Source organism: Schistocerca americana, chromosome 2, assembly GCF_021461395.2.
Source record: "Schistocerca americana isolate TAMUIC-IGC-003095 chromosome 2, iqSchAmer2.1, whole genome shotgun sequence".
In the NCBI taxonomy this organism is placed as follows: domain Eukaryota; kingdom Metazoa; phylum Arthropoda; class Insecta; order Orthoptera; family Acrididae; genus Schistocerca; species Schistocerca americana.
The window spans coordinates 659,244,662-659,260,083 of NC_060120.1; the positions used below are offsets into that span (position 1 = coordinate 659,244,662).

Genomic DNA, 15,422 nt, shown 5'->3' on the forward strand with positions numbered 1-15,422 from the left:
AAACGAATGTCAACTAGAACATCAAAACCTAGCAATTAGTTTCTCGGAAACATATCAGAACATCTGTTACTGAATTCATTGATGCGAAGAGGCCTTAAGTGGCCTGGACTCTCAACAGGATTTTTTTTTCAGCGTTGTAATGGTACTGGTCTGGAACGATAATTTTGCGTTCAAAGCATTCGCCGTTTGAAATAGGTGTTTTTCAGGCGAGTTTCTCACAATATTGCGATTTTCTTACTCCAGCACACGTGGACGTGTTGCTGAGTCATCATTACAGCGCTCGCATGCAGACAGGTTCGCGGAGCCTCAGGTATTTCTCCTCTCTTGCATCACGCCAGTGCTACAGCCAACGACTGCGGCCAGCAGCTGTGACGTCGGTGGTGTTGCAAGCGCTCGCTGCCCGCAGGCTTCGCCTGCTCTTGCTTGGAAGGCCACGTGCCGGGCGTCATGCGCAGCTTCGGTCCAGCTTGTTCACCACGAAATACACCTGTTGTAAAAATTACGTTCTCGTGGAAAACACTCTATCCTGCAGAAGCTGAATGCATCCACCTCTACGACCAGAGTACCACCTACAATCAACATCGGTGAAACACAAACTGTTCACTGCGCATACTTTCGCGATTCAGTGCCAACTGGGATGAGGAAATACGTTCAAGTTGTTCAGACAGAAAGAATACTTTTTGACCGCGGTAGGTACTTATACACTGAACCCAAGCATATTTACGGCCCGCCGCGAGATTGAACGTCTTTGCGGCCACATGACGCTGTTAAGTATTATTTTCAGCCATAAAGGCTATGTTTGTGAACCGTGATTGTGTGGGATAATTATTTATTTCAAGTTTCTGCTACCAGTCACTTTTTATTTTATGCTTAATCTAACATAATGCAACGCGTTTCGAACACGTCCTGTTCATCTTCAGGCGTTTATACATACATACATACACACACACACACAGTAAAATGTTACTTAAAAATAAACAGTCTTAAACTAGATTAATCTAGAACACTTTGTCCATTATTTTTTACTGTAGCTGCTGGCGTGGCATTTGGGGGGAAGAAGAGGGGCAGTGTACGGCTAGATATCAAAATCAGTGATGTCCTCTGCTGGTTTTCTTCCTTGTGTTTGACTATGTATATCACAGCCTGTATAGGTTGCAGATAGATTTGCATCAGTTGTGTGTTACGAAAGTAGTGGGAAAGGCTTTTATATGACAGTTGATCACTTACAATTTAATCATCTTGCTGCTTCACTTGCATAACTGGTGTAATGGCGGAGCTATTGACTAACATTACACTATTGCACATTGTATTTTAAAAAGTATACTCTGAGGTGACAAAACTCACGGGGATAGAGATATGCACATTTACTGATGGAGGTACTATAACATACACAAGGTAAAATACGGCAGTGTATTGGCGGACCTGTTATTTGTAATCAGGTGATTCATGTGAAAAGATTTCCGACGTAACTATGGCCGCACGACGTGAAATAAAATATTTTCAACACGGAATGATAGTTGGAGCTAGACACATGGGACGTTCCGTTTCGGAAATTAGAGAATTCGATATTCCACGATCCACAGTGTCAAGAGTATGCCGAGAATACCAAATTTGAGGCATTACATCGCACCACGGACAACTCAGTGGCCGACGGCCTTCACTTAACGATCGAGAGCTTGCGTAGAGGTGTCAGCGCAACACCTCGTGAAATAACAGCAGAAATACGTGTGGAACGTACGATGAACGTATCCATTGAGACAGGGCTGTGAAATTTGGCGTTAATTGGTTATGGCAGCAGGCGTCAGACGCCAGTACCTTTATTAACAGCACGACTCGCCTGCAGTGTGTCTCGTGGGCTTGTGACCATGTCGGTTGGACCATAGCCGACTAGAAAACCATTTCCTGGCCGTGTGAGTCCGGACTTCAATTGGTAAGTATTGATGGTAATGGTCGAAGCGTGGCATAGACCCCACGAAGCCATGAACTTAAGTCGTCAACAAGGCGCTATGTAAGCTGGTGGTGCCTCCATAACGATGTGGGCTGTGTTTACATGGAATGGTCTGGGTTCTCTGAATGTTCGACTACTTTGAGACCATCTGCAGCCGTTCATGAGCTTCATGTTCCCAGAAAACGATGGAATTCTTATGGATGACAATGGGCCAGATCGCCCGACACGAATCCCAGCGAACATTCATGGGATGTAGTCGGAGGCTCAGTTCGTGCACAAAATCCTGCACCTGCGAACACATTCGCAATTATGGACCACCATAGAGGCAGCATAGCTCAGTATTTCTTCAAGGGACGACTTGTCGAGTCCATGCCAAACTGAGTTGTTGCACTACACCGGCTAAAAGGAGGTCCGATACAACATTAGCAGTATGTAAGCGGAGCAGAGATGGTGGGGGAGCATTCTAGCGACGATACGGGTCTAAAATGGGGAAATCCGCTGACAAACTTGTAAGACGTACATGACTAAGGAATTTATTGCTATCGCACTCGAGCAGATGTAACTTCGATGGATTTCTCACGCGCTGCCTGAGGTATGTAAGCCACAACAGAATCGCAGACCAGAGAGCAATGTCGGCAGCAGCAGCAGCAGCAGCAGCAGTAGCAGTAGCAGTAGCAGCTCGCAGTCGGGCGGTTGGGGTCAGGTCGCTCGTATACAGCAGTTGTCTCGTTGTATAGCTCACAGAGAGCACTTGTGTCCTGTATGGAATTACTAAGGCCGGTCGTGGAGAACAATGGCGGTGCCCGAGCGATGTAGTATATGGTAAAAAGCAAAAAATTATTATTATTATTAATTTCCGCGCGCATATGTAATTTGCAACAACTCATTTTGTACTATTGTTACATCAAAGTCACATGTAAATATTTTTTCAACAATTTTTCAATAATAATCTTTCTTATAAACATAACTTTTGCCAGTAATTCACCTGAATTTAAAGTTTTTTGGTAATTTCTCCTATCCATGGGCAAGCCAATTATCGTAAATAAAATCAGTTGTTTTTCATACATAATAAAAACTAGTGGCTAGCATTGCACTGGGCTGTGCCAGAAAAATTTCTTACAGGAGCAGATATATATATACGCGTTATCCGGCGACATCATTAAGGTAAGAATTTTCAGTTTATTCAGAATGACTTTTCAGGGCAATAACGCAGCATTGCTGACGTCTAGATGCACCAGCTTAGATTCACAGTCAATTATTGAAAGGTTATATATGAGTCACATTTTTATTGCGAGGTTAGTCACATTTTTATTGTGAGGTTACGAAAATAATTTAACTGTTGGGAGGTTAAAAACTATTTAGATAAATGGCAGAAGGTTATGGCTCGGTATCTGGGAACAAGAAACTCGCAAACGGCTAAGCTTGTCAGCTGTCCGATTGCTGTCACGAGTATGTATGAAACATACTGAAGGGCAGTGAAACCACGAGGAGGCCACACGGTGTTTGGACGTTCATTTCTCATCCCAGGATGTGGATGTCAGACACTTTACTGCTCTGTGAAGTAGAATAGGCGAGGATCTGTTGTGGATCTTACACGAGAGTACAGTGTTGGTGCAGGCTCAAATGTTTCAGAGCGCACAGCTCAGGACACATTGTTGAATATGTGGCTCCCTGTTGACCCAAAGATATCGTTTCACTGGGAAACGTGTCACCTAGTCGGATTAATTACATTTGCCATTGTATTAATCGGATGGTCGTGTCAAGGTGAATGACTACTCGAAACATGCATCGCACCGCGGACACAGGCCGGTGGGGTCAATATTATGTTATGGGAGAGATCTGTGGTGGTAATCGAATCCATCACGACTACATGAGCATCATTGGGGACCACCTGCAGCCCTCCATGCTTGATATCTTCTCCGGCGTCGCAGGTGTCTTTAGCAGCGTCACAAGACCAAAATCGTGCTACAGTCGTTTGAGGTTATAATAGTGAAGTCACGTTGGTGTCTTGGCCACTAGATTCACCGGATCTGAAGCCGATTGGTCGCATCTGAGACAGCAATGGGGCGCCAGTTCCGTAGCCATAAAGCACCGGCCTGTAATTTACAGGAAATGCGTGATCTGTGACACCAGATGTCTAATCTGCTGTCACATACCTTCGAGACCTACCAAAGACTTATCAAGCAGAATCGGTCCACTACTGCATTTAAGAAATGTGCCAACATGCTATTAGGCAGCATAATGTCATTCTTCTTCAGAGCATGTTACAGTGATTTAAGTCGTTGAAATCAGTGAACTAGTAGAGAAAAGCGAACAAATATAGAGTATTTTTGAATGCGTAGTTATGTTTTGATAAATGAGAGTGATGAAATACTGTTCTTGTAAAGAGGATAGAGGATCATTTACCAGTAACAGCAATTCAAAGATTGCGTTTTGCTTGATTTCCTCAAATCATTTCACGTTTACTGTCAACAATTAATGGCTTTCACTTTCCACAGTTAATATTTTGAAATTAAAGTAAACTCTGATCCAAGGTATATATCATCATTATCATCCACATGTTCACTACTACTTTCATTTTGGCATTTGTAACTCCTTGCTGCTGGCCGGGGTGGCCGAGCGGTTCTAGGCACTACAGTCTGGAACCGCGCGACCGCTACGGTCGCAGGTACGAATCCTGCCTCGGGCATGGATGTGTGTCATGTCCTTAGGTTAGTTAGGTTTAAGTAGTTCTAAGTTCTAGGGGACTCATGACCTCAGAAGTTAAGTCCCATAGTGCTAAGAGCCATTTGAACCATTTTATCTCCTTGCTTTACCGTCCGCTTTCCTCCTTTCTGTAGGCTCTGGGTATTTTATGATGTATTCAGGGAAATTACGCCACTAGCAAAGATATCACTCAACGAGATTTAAATATCAAGTAATCGTATCATTGCTGCCTAACATATATCTTAACGAATTTTTGCACTTTTGGCCTTATGGCGTACTTCGCGATTACGAAATACATGACGAGGAAAGAAATTCTTCGTCTTAGGCAACAAATTATATCGTTCTCAAGGAGGAATGTAATCGGAAACAAAGTTAACGCGCCCTCAAGGATCTGTAAGAGGACCAAAACTATAAGGCCCATCGTAAGAAAGCAGTAACACGATTTGTTGGTAAAGCAGTGCTTGGTGCTATGATTGGTAGCAGGCCCTCAACGTAGCATATGAACGTACAATAAATACGCTGAACAGGTAAAGATTCTAGAATGAGACGAGGTACTGGCGGAATTAAAGCTGTGAAGACGGGGCGTGAGTCGTGCTTGGGTAGCTCAGTCGGTAGAGCATTTGCCCGCGAGAGGCAAAGATCCCGAGTTCGAGTCTCGGTCCGGACACAGTTTTAATCTGCCAGGAAGTTTCAGGTAAAGATTGGTTGATTGATTTTGATGGGGTTGGGGCCAAACGGCGAGGTCATCGGTCCCATGGTCTAGGATGGCAGAAATCACGGGAAGAACACAAACAGCACAGTTCGGTCTAGAAAAAAAGTTAGGGCAGTAGGGAGAGGAAATAACAGGAGGGGTGGAGAAGAGGCAAAGATACCTGTATTGTTTACATCACTAGTGATTAATCATTTGTATAAAAATTCAAGCACATACTATGGCATGTAGACTGCATTTATTTTCTCGCACTGTTCGAGAATACAGCAGGAAGTGGGGAAATATATACTTTTAACGCAGTGTACCCTTTTACTTAGACCGTACGGTGGTTTGCAGAAAACAAATACAGATAGCCAAACAGGGGCAACAGAATGCGACCAGTGACTGCAATACGAAAATAGTCCCTCATGTTCTGTTTCCTCATACTCATTTTACCCACATTCACGAAGCCATCTATGAGTTTTTGGATCATCGTAATTGCTTTTCGAAGTGCATCTGTGTTTGAGTGTAGAGCACTTTCAAAGCTTTTCCGAGAGCTTTTCAGACAATGAAGTCTGTAACCATTCACACATTATTGCATCAAGTTCGTTCGAGGAGCCCAGGCGATAAAATTATTTACTTAACCATTTACAATTACGATTCATTCGTTGCACGAGAAACTCAGACGTAAAATATATGTAATTCACAACACCATTAATAATTTCTTTGAAACTTGTCCAACGAAATTACTACAGCAAAACGATCTATTATCTCCTTTTAAAAAGTTCCAGGAATTGAGTCCTAATTATTCTATTATTTCTATGGCAAAAGTTCATAATGAAAATATTGCTTAATATTTGTGGGTATTCAGGATAGAGCAAAATAGAGGTAAATTGATTATAAACACCCTACACGTATCTTTGGAAGCCATATGAATATGATTTGTGGATATATAGAATTTGTCAGTTTACGGTGTATAGTAACGCAGATGACTTGCCCTAGAAGTAACAATACGCGCGTATCGTGTACCTGAAAGTTGTTTCAGTGATACACCTGTAATCTCATTTTGTTTTTCTTTCATATGATAAACATTCAGCAGCATATATCGCACAAAATATTTGTTTAAGAGAACCGGTTTCGACAGACTTAGCTGTCATCTTCAGCTCTTAAAAATCTTTTGTTGTGAAACATGTTCCTTTTATATAAAACTGGGACCCAAGTTGTCAAGTTGATAAAAATCAGCACGTTGAAAAAGGTTTGTGCTGACAACTTGGCGTGAGGTTCAACATAAAATGAATGTGTTTCACAATAAAACATTAAGACCTGAAGATGACAGCTAAGTCTATCGAAACTGTGTCTTAAATAAAGAAATATTTTATGCGATCTAGGCGTATGAATGTTTCATAGCAAATAAAACAGATCGATCCTTCAGTTCTCTCAAAACGAGAAAATTCTATCTTTACGCGTTAGCGGCTCATTAATTACTTAGACGATAGTCGAATACCAAATCAGAACTTATGCAAGCTCAGTTTAAGTTCCTTATTTTTGCTTGAATATTTAGGCCCTGAGATTACGATAAACTCATGGTTTAAGCAAACTATGTTTTGTTAAGAACAGGCAGTGGGTTTTTCATACAAAAGTTGCTTTCCAAATACGAAAAACCGACATAGAAAGTACATTTTTCCTAGTATTCATAAGTATGTGATGGAGGGCGGACCCTGTGACATCGAAGGAGAGTCAGGAGGAATGACTTACTCGAAAGTCAGGACAGGGGGGGGGGGGGGGGGTACCTCACTAGTTCCCAGTGCAGCAATACCTCCTCCAGGAACAATATTTCAAGATCGGACCGAAACACTGGCACGTAAAATGCCACACGAACGTCGACATCTGCATCCATACCTTACGGTGTACGGCTGAGGGTCCTTCACGTGACTATCTTGGTGCCTTCCGTGTTTCATTCGCGAATGGTGAGTAGTGGTAACGACTGCCAGTAAGCCCTACATGAGTTAATTTCTTTGATGTTCTCATCGTGGTTTTTACGGAGGGTACATTTAGGGGGAAGCATTATGTTTGTTGCATGTAGGAGGAAGCAATATCTTTCTTGGCCGTCGTTGTAAAGTCTGATCTCGGTACTAGAACAATAGACCTGTGGATGATGCTCAACGCATCTCTTGTAGCGTCTGCCAGCAGACTTTGTTGAGCATCTCGCTAATGCTCTCACGGTTGCTACCTGTTACCATTAGGGAATGCGCATCTCTCTACTGGATCTTCTCTGTCTCTTGCATTAATCGAATATGAATAGTTACAGATTGATGAGCAATGTTCAAGAAGCGGCCTAACGGATGTGTTGAGAGCCAGCCGGGGTGGCCGAGCGGTTCTAGGCGCTACAGTCTGGAACCGCTCGACCGCTACGGTCGCATGTTCGAATCCTGCCTCGGGCATGGATGTGTGTGATGTCCTTAGGTTAGTTAGATTTAAGTAGTTCTAAGTTCTAGGGGACTGATGATCTTAAAAGTTAAGTCCCATAGTGCTCAGAGCCATTTGAACCATTTGATGTGTTGAGAGCGTGGATGAGTTACATTCCCTTAACATTCCTCCAATACATCTCAGCGTGACATCTGTTTTTAATACTACTAGCTTTGTGTGATGTTCCCCCTCTATGTCGCTCTGAGCAGTTACTCCTAAGTATTTTGCTGTTGTTACAGTTTGCGAAGATTATCAGCAACAATGTAACTCTCGCATTGTATCAGCTCTGGAAAAACATATGTGTGAGATCTTTCATGACCCCAGAGTGACCCTAGCAATTATGTCATAAAATGTGAAATATTTCCACAAAAATAATCAGTTATTGTGAGACCCATGCACATTGTTGAAATTAAGCTGCAAACTTGTAAAACATCAGAGGTAATGTTCCCATCACTTCCCCTCAAGTGATCAACTGAAACATGTACCATTTGTTTCCTCTTGATTTATTCCCTTCCTTCAGCAGATTTCCCTGTGTACAGTCGTTCATTTATGAGGTAATTTGTCTCTCAATCTATAGCAGCCCACATTTTTATTTCGTACCTTCCAGGCTTTGAAGAAATGTACAGCTTGAATAGACACCATCCCCTGAAAGTAGACAGGTGCCCATCAACTATAATAATATACAACCCAGGGATATAAGAAGAAATGCAGGTATCAACGAACATTTCAGATACAGACACTATAGGTTCAGCAATGGATCCAGAAACGGTTTTTCTTTTCTCTCCTGTAAGTTTGTCACCGAACCGGAGCCACATCAGAACGTCTCAGGGCCACTCGAAAAATATGTAAGCCGTATTCATCCGACCAAAATTAATTCAGAGGTTTCCCACGTGCCTTGTGTAAACCAGACCACAGAATGAGTATCTGTAGTTCTGTAGAGACAAGTTCAACTCAGTGTTCAAGGTACGGCTATAGAATTTTACTGTCTTCTGCACGATTACTGTTATACATTACTGTTGCACTTAGCACATTATGTGGTGATAAAAAGTCTGAAACAATCTGCCCTTGTATGCAGTTGTGGTCTAAGGTGACTTGGGATATGTGGAGTTTCACGTATTGTATTCTTGAAAGCGTTCTTGGGCACATCGGGTGGTGGTATGTCGTATGTTATCTGTCCACTTCTAGAAATACAAGCGTAGCCGCACTAGTTTCCTGAATACCATTATGAAGTTCACACTCATTACATCCGCATATTCTCCGACCTCTAGATATTCCTCTATCATGTCGACATCAGCATCACTCATCAGTACGATCCACATTTCCAATACTGTATTACTTGTGTCTATCTGCCAAAGCCCGCATGAGCCTGTAGCCCCTTTCATAGGGTACATCATCATCAATTATGTATAAAATATGAGACCATGTCCTACTTCAACAAAAAGTAATTCCTAACTGTGAATTAGTTTCAATAAAGCATATGTATGTATTTTTCTACGAATTGATTGCAACAAGAGACGTAAATGTCTCTTGAGAATGTGCATTGAGGCCAAGTTTTTATTTTCGTAATAATGTTGGAAAATGACAAAATCACATGTTGTACACCTGCGGTATTTTCTGATCCCATTGCAAAAATACTAAAATATTGTACTACGAGCCGTGATATAACCATAAACATCTTGTCCGCTTATAAAAAGTCCATAAAAAGTATATCTGGAGGCCAAGAGGCATACGTCCACGCTAAAATTGTTTCTTTGTAGTGGAAAGAGCCTTTGAGTCTTTTGTAAGCCCTTGTCGCCAGTTTGTATAGGCCTCGTCACTACTGTTGTTGCGGTAGGCAGGTTTCGAGTTCTTGAACGGCTTCTGGTGTAGTATGCAGCTAAGATAATTTCTCCCTGCCACTATTACCCAGAAATGCCCTAGGGTCAGGTAACGGGATAGGAGAACCAATGTCTTACAACACTCCAAGAAATCAGTAACAGAGTCCCACAAGTGAGTTGAAAGGTTTACGTATCTTTGCGACTTGTCGAATAATGAAGTCTGCAGCGCTGCATGTAATGGCTCTCAATGGCTAAGTGCAAATGATCTAGGTAAACTTCATCATACATATACAGGGTGTTACAAAAAGGTACGGCCAAACTTTCAGGAAACATTCCTCACACACAAAGAAAGAAAATATGTTATGTGGACATGTGTCCGGAAACGCTTACTTTCCATGTTAGAGCTCATTTTATTACTTCTCTTCAAATCACATTAATCATGGAATGGAAACACACAGCAGCAGAATGTACCAGCGTGACTTCAAACACTTTCTTACAGGAAATGTTCTAAATGTCCTCCGTCAGCGAGGATACATGCATCCACCCTCCGTCGCATGGAATCCTTGATGCGCTGATGCAGTCCTGGAGAATGGCGTATTGTATCACAGCCGTCCACAATACGAGCACGAAGAGTCTCTACATTTGGTACCGGGGTTGCGTAGACAAGAGCTTTCAAATGCCCCCACAAATGAAAGTCAAGAGGGTTGAGGTCAGGAGAGTGTGGAGGCCATGGAAATGGTCCGCCTCTACCAATCCATCGGTCACCGAATCTGTTGTTGAGAAGCGTACGAACACTTCGACTGAAATGTGCAAGAGCTCCATCGTGCATGAACCACATGTTGTGTCGTACTTGTAAAGGCACATGTTCTAGCAGCACAGATAAAGTATCCCGTACGAAATCATGGCGGTGAATCGAGGAAGTACAGTACATGCTGACGAAACTAAAATGAGCTCTAACATGGAAATTAAGCGTTTCCGGACACATGTCCACATAACATCTTTTCTTTATTTGTGTGTGAGGAATGTTTCCTGAAAGTTTGGCCGTACCTTTTTGTAACACCCTGTAAAAAGGAATTTACGACAACTGTCTGCTAAGAGATCACTACATGACGTTCCCTATCTAAGTCAGCCAAGGACGATGTTCTATAACCAAGTGTGCAAGAGCCAAAGAGACATTCTCCGTTGTCGTCCGGTCATTGGCGGATTGTACTCGATCGACAGTTGTCCGAGGCGAAGTCGATATCTTTATTCTCAGCGCCGCCCGCGGCGCTTGTGGAGCTCGCGTTAAGTGGCGAGTCTCTACTGCATTGTCGCCAGCCTGCATCTTTGCGTGTGCGGTGCTTTTGCCCTGGCTGTGTCTTGTTCGGACGACACAGGACCCCAGACGCCAAGCAAGGACTAATCAAACATAAACCAATTTCTTCACTAATTTATACGGAATAAGTTGCATTTATTTACGCTCAAGGTCAGCTGCCAGTCTCTTTACCAATCGTCGATTCCTTGCAACTCTTCCTTGATGAAACTGATGCGTTTCTAACGTCTAAGAATTTTTCCAGTGGTTCAGAGGAGTCACCCATCGATATTCTGGTGGTCAACATTGAGTTACGTATCATGGATCAAGTACGAGGGGCGGGTGACCGAGCGAGGTGACGCAGTGGATAACACTCTGGCCTCGCATTTGGGTGGACAAAGATTCACATCAGCGTCCAGCCATCCAGAGTTAGCTTTCCTGTAATTTCCTGACTTCGCTCCATGCAAATGCCGGATGGTTCTTTTGAAAGGGCACGATCGATTTCCGTCCACATCCTTAATAAAACGATCTGAACGTATGCTTCGTCTCTAATGACCTCGTCGAAGGGACGTTAAATGCTGATCGTCCTTGTGTAGTAACGGTGGGCACATTTTTTTTTAAATTATTGGCGCATATACCCCATAGCTAAAAAACTTAACGCCCACTGATACTGGAGTTCGTAAGTGTCTGCATGTGACTTAAAACCAGATAGGCTACCCCGAGGACCATGTTAGAAACACTCTCCAGAGGTAAACTCCATACGAAAAGTCAAATTCTCTTGAATGAGACCACTGGCGGAATCTCGACTATATTAATCGTTCGACACTAGGTATATATTTAATAACCGCTTTCACAACACACCGAAAATGAGCATTACACGTGAGGTACGGTGGTTTATTAAGTTGCTGCGATGTATGTACGAGGGCGTACTGAAAAGTAATGCCTCTTACACCTTTCTAAATAAAATACACGTCATTAACATTTTACATCTTTATTCTTCATCTCTATATATTTATTTCTAAATATAGTCACCCTGGTGACGAACAAGTTTCTCCTAACGAGAGATCAGTTTGTTCGTACCGTCACTGTAGGACGTTCGACTTTGTTGACGGAACCACAACTTCACCTCTCCTTGCATTGCTTCATCACTATCAACGTGGAGTCCTCGAGTGCGTTATTGAAGTTTTGGGAACAGTGTAAGACGTCGTGGTCTACTGACCTTCATTGCTTACATATTCCGCCCTCACAATTATATTCTGCACATCAAGACGCTTCATTCGAACCCAAACTCGATAAGATAAAGTGAATGTTGTATGAATTCATGTAAACGATATGCAAATAACAAGAAAGCTCACCGTGGCTGAAATACTCGAGGCTGTCGTACACACATACATTCCAGACACGACGGTCACAGGAGCTTTTAGTTCGAGAGAGGCAGACCACACGCCGGGAGACCGGTCCCTTCAGAGGATGAGTCAACCTCAGCCGCCCGTGGAGCGGACAGCATTAGCCCGAGTGAAAGGATGCAAATTCCGCTACCTTGTATGGGAGTGCCCAGCCCATGCGTTCTTTAGAAACAGAGCACGCAGTTTCAGAGGTTTTCACAGGGAGACAGCAAACGCCAAACGCCGATGCTACAGATTTCCGGATTGGTCGCCTTAAACGGAAGGTCATCCTCCCGTTTCAGAAGAGCAATGCTGATTGGCAGACGATATTTCTGACGCCTTGAGCTGAAGGAGTAATGGAAGAGACCAAAATATATACCCCTTCACGTCTGGCGTGGAGAGGGGCCGTTCCGTTGTCGCTCTTGAACGAGAACACGTAACGAGAGCGTGTGCACTCGTACGTGTACTCAAAGAGCGAGGAACAAGTCTCTCCTCAGTACTTCACTGGAAGAGCACCTCTATCGAGAGCAAATCGGAGTGCGACTCTATATTGTGTCCTTGCGATTAAGCGTAGTTCACTGTGTTGGCCGCCACACTTATTGTGCGGTGTGAACTGACAGAGGTATAGTTAAACGCCTGTGAGCGAAGTTTTGAGTGGCATCGCGGTGGACTGGTTATCTGACCGGTGTACCACGCCAATAGTTAGACTAGGGGCAAATAGGAGTCCTTGACTTCATCAACGCGTAGGGAGAGTTTGATTGGCGAAGGTCAATCCAGATAGAACGAGAGTTATCTTGAAACTTCCTGGCAGATTAAAACTGTGTGCCCGACCGAGACTCGAACTCGGGACCTTTGCCTTTCGCGGGCAAGTGCTCTACTGGCAGAAGTACAGCTGTGAGTACCGGGCGTGAGTCGTGCTTCGGTAGCTCAGTTGGTAGAGCACTTGCCCGCGAAAGGCAAAGGTCCCGAGTTCGAGTCTCGGTCGGGCACACAGTTTTAATCTGCCAGGAAGTTTCGTATCAGCGCACACTCCGCTGCAGAGTGAAAATCTCATTCTGGAGAGTTATGTTATTTGTCAGCAGCGAGCGGCGCAGACAGCAGTCATTGCAGCTTACGGTATTGTGCGCTACAGCTCTTGCGAGCCCCATATTTCCTCCACAACAGTACACGTCACTGTATTTCACACGCGACAGCCTCGACCATACCTAGAAACATTCTAAAGGATAATTATTCAAGTTGAGTAGGCGCAACTCTCAGCCATTCTGCCAAGTCAATAACAATCCTAAACTTTGTATAGAAATTTTATTAGCGAATCCTATCCTTGAGAGGTAACTTCACATTCCGAGAAGAACCCGGAACTTTTTCAGTTCATAACTAAAAGTTTCTCAGAATTTTAGCAAAATAAATAATAATTTTTGTTAGTTTCATGTTTTTCCTACACTAACTTGCACTACTCCAGTACCCAAGTATCCCACTAGTTACGTAATAAATTTTGTGAATTTTTGTGTCATTTCCTTACAGCGGACGACTCCAGAAGATATTTATTGCTGAAAGTTTTTCAGGGATGTCTCTTTAGAACGTTCGGAGCGTCTGTCTGATTTCTGTAGTAGTGTGGGGTTGGAAATGCATCTTGCAGGAGCCACAGGGTAAAGGGTACATCTCAGATTAATCCGTTGCGCAGAATGACAGAATAGCACCCACATGTCGCTCACAACAGATGAAAATCAGACGGGGCGAAGCCGGGGCTGTGTGAAGGACGATCGATGACAGTGAAACCAAGGCGTCGGATTATTGTAGACGTCGCAGCGCTCTTGTGTGGTTTGACACTGCCATGCTGAAGGACAGGGTGCTCCCTGTGTGGACAAAATTTTCTAATTTTAAACTGGATTACAGCACGCTATTTCTCATGTGCCGACATGATTGCACCACACACCAGAATGTCACATGCTACAATTTGGATCCCTCTAGCGGCAGAGTATTACAAATATGCTGATATGAAGAAAAAAGTTTAGAACCTATAACGGATCTTTTACGTTGGGATAAATTTATTTTATTTTTTGTTAGATGTTTTCGTTAAATAGCTGAATAAATTGTAATTAGGAATAATTTAATCAAGCAGAGTAGAAAAGATAAAGTCAGAGAGATGTTCATTGGGCGGACATTGTCGTAATATAACGTCGCCTTGTTCGGTTGTCAAAACAAGTCGTTTGTGTTCCGTTCTGCTTTTCGGTCGTACGCGTATCTGAAAGGAATTAATTCGGGGACTGGAATAAACATTCACATAATAGTTACGATTCGATATTCCGACAAAAGGGGTTAACGTTTGAATAGTGGGCGACAGGATTAATTTTGACAGATACGTGAAAACGGACGTAACGAAAGTTGTTCGCATATCACCCTTGAACGTGACCTTTTTTTTTTAATTAACGATTGCGGGCTCATTAAAACCTATTATCTCATGATTAGGATCAATCCCTCTTTCCTCCTAGATAGTGATCATTCATTAACATGTACGTCATAAGAAAAAGGATTATTAGTAAAAGTGATGTTAAATGACAATTACGTGTTATTCCGTTAGTGTGGAACCGACGTAATATCTCTGAAATGACATTGATATATAATTTGTGTTAAATACTGAACTGAGATAGGAAGTAAATTGAAATTAGTGAACATTTGATACTGAGACTATAGAAGCAGAAGCGCTTAAGGTTTCTCCTCTCAAAAAATGGAAAAATAAGTACGAACTTTAACTCAATAGTCGACATTATGTATTGCAAAGACATAAGCATTTCATACTTATTTTGACGACGCGCTGATAAACAAAGGAACGTTGAGTCTCTGTACGAGTAATAAAATTAAATCTAAAAACATAATTAATAACGGCGAACTCCGCTTTAACAAACTGTATTGCGTGTCGTCATCGGGCAATAACTGCTCAACCCTGGAGACTTGTGTGGTGGAATTAGAAGTCGGGCATATAAAACAAACTTAAAAATCCATTCAAGCTACAGTGGAGTCGGCACAACACGACGTGGGCAATTATAAACCTTAATGAAGTTTGCTTTATTTAAAAAGCTTTAAGAGTTTTCATATAAAAAATTCGGATGCATTCCTTTACAGC

At 42.7% G+C, this 15,422-nt stretch overlaps 1 protein-coding gene and 1 non-coding gene across 2 annotated transcripts in view; one reads left to right on the top strand and one right to left on the bottom strand.

Moving 5' to 3' along the window:
• The window catches only part of LOC124593709, a 55,962-nt gene that overhangs the window by 24,646 nt on the left and 15,894 nt on the right, over positions 1-15,422 (bottom strand). The gene's annotated exons all lie outside the window — the stretch shown is intronic.
• Trnas-cga lies at positions 5,248-5,321 on the top strand. The gene has a single exon. It is a non-coding gene; the product is annotated as a tRNA-Ser (tRNA).